General features: G+C 35.7%; 1 long non-coding RNA gene across 1 annotated transcript; it reads right to left on the bottom strand.

The window, feature by feature from the left end:
• Positions 1-201: 201 nt before the first annotated feature.
• Positions 202-723, bottom strand: LOC143211845 (uncharacterized). Its single transcript, XR_013009553.1, has 2 exons — positions 487-723; positions 202-389 (listed from the first exon to the last, which is right to left on the bottom strand). It is a non-coding gene; the product is annotated as an uncharacterized LOC143211845 (long non-coding RNA).
• Between the last annotated feature and the right edge of the window lie 1,540 nt (positions 724-2,263).

Genomic DNA, 2,263 nt, shown 5'->3' with positions numbered 1-2,263 from the left:
GGTGAGGGTAGTTCGCACTAATGTGGCAGATGTCAGCACCGAAGAGAGTGGGGGACAAATTTCTATTGTACCAAATACATATATATACACCACAGAACTCGTCCTTTTTACTGACAATTTAAAATTAATAATTTTAAATTCAGACTACTCAATATCAGAAGGGATAATAAATGAATGAAGTAGGAAATAATAAATATTATATTTTTTCATTTAGTTTGATTATTTTTCTTTATTAGTCAACTATTAGTCAAATTTTTACAAACCTTGACTTGCGCGAACACAGAAGATGATTTGCAGGACAAATCTGATAAACAGGTTCTGGAAGATCAGCTTTTCTTCGTAACTCCTCCCGTGAATCGCTCGAGTACAGTGCTGCTCTCACCGCATTTCTTCTTGGTTGAAAATGGTTGAAAAGAGGATTGTCTTATTATACAGACCTGGGCGACGCTGGCTCGAAAAATACATGTTGCTGTTGCTGCTTCTCACCAAAGAGGACTGAAGAGGACTAATCCTGACTAATCCTCTTTGCTTCTCACCTTCTCTTGCTCAGTAACACTCAATTACACTCAGTAAGACAGTTCCAGTCCCCACGTCATCCACTCCGACAAAGGAGTTGCAGGCTGCAACAGGCTGCAAATGGCTGCAACTTGCAGCAACATGTGTTTTTCGAGCCAGCGTCGCCCAGATCTGTTATTATATTCGCCAATCACATCATCACATCAGTACGACGCGACGGTACTGCCCTCTTAAACAAATTCAGCTTCGGCCGGCCGGCTGCCTTCAATTTGCCTTCGACTATTGCCCTCCGCTATTAGACGGCAAAAATAGCTACTAATACGCGCGGAGAATCCCAGGCAAAAATCGAGTTAATCCCACCTTGAGCAACTCGAAGCGTAACGCAGCTCGGAACGGGCCAATTCTTAGCTCTAGGTAGGATCTACCCACGGCAGGCCTGGTTATCAGGGTAGTAACTAGTCGATAGTTGAATTTAGTCGATAGTGCCCATCACTAGGCTCGCACCGATCCACAGTGCGCCGGAATGCCTGTTTCTTGGACAAAATTCAATAACTTTTGTTCTGTTTATGATAGAGACATGAAACAAAGTGGGTTTTTTTATTTATATTGAGAGCAATCACAATATATTATTATAAATATAGTATTTATTTAAACATTAAAAAACGATATTTATAAACAAAATTTTGTTTTATTGGTGGTTTTCAGTAGATATATGAATTCGCAGTTCAGTTCTTCCGAAACTGAAACTTCGTTTTAAATTACATTTTTTTCATAAATAGCAACTGATCGGAATTGTGGAAGAAATACTAAAAGTTGCATTATACAACTTCTTTATGTGGACCTATATTGAAAATTTAACAAATACGCTTTGTACATCTGTGTTAATTGAACAACAAACGTCTACTATTTGATCTTCCTAAAATTCGCGTACAGATTTGCTTGTAACTAATTTCCTACTGAATTTTCTTTATCTTTTTCTCAAAAACTGATTTATTTTGACATAGTATGAACATAGTTTTAAATCGATATGAAGCAGTGACTTTTTCGATTTTTGTCAATGGTTCGGCGCACTGTGGCGAGCGTGCGATTCGTACGAAACGAACGGCATACATGAAGGAATTGATCCGAAATAAATTCAAGCGTAATACGACATTGAAGTTCTCGCCGTGCCACGTTTAAATTATTATGTTGGATGTGTCTTATCGTGATTATTAATGTATGTTTTTTCAGATTTTACAGAGTGTGGGAACAGGTTTTAAAAAATTGGAAATTACCAAAAATTCGAAGAAATGCATATTTCCTACTGAAGTTTGGGAGATACCAGGTATATAAAAATTCAGTAATGAGATATTGTTAAAACAACCGTTTTTAATTTTTTTCAGAATTTTTTATATAGTGCATCGTACTACATATAGTTTATTGATTCGATAAACTTCTTTATCCAAACACATATTGTAATAAAAATTGTACGAAATGTAAATAAATAGAGTTTTTAGTGCTCGGTAGGTTTGGTGTTAAAAAAAACAAAAATCAATTTTTTGATATTTCGTTACCTTTTGGAGGTGTATTATGTAATAGTGAACATTCTTGTATTCAGAAAAATATTGTACAAACTTTAAAAAATGCAATACTCTTAAAAAAATAATTTTAAAAATAATTTATTTGCCTATATTTCAATATATGAACAATACTTCCAGCAGATACGATTAGTGCAGACGGCAAAGTCTCCCGCTGCGAATCGAATCTT

Source organism: Lasioglossum baleicum, chromosome 9 (genome assembly GCF_051020765.1).
Source record: "Lasioglossum baleicum chromosome 9, iyLasBale1, whole genome shotgun sequence".
NCBI classification, from domain to species: Eukaryota; Metazoa; Arthropoda; class Insecta; order Hymenoptera; family Halictidae; genus Lasioglossum; species Lasioglossum baleicum.
The sequence above is the reverse complement of the archived record's forward strand: the minus strand, read 5'-3'. Positions and strand labels throughout refer to the sequence as shown.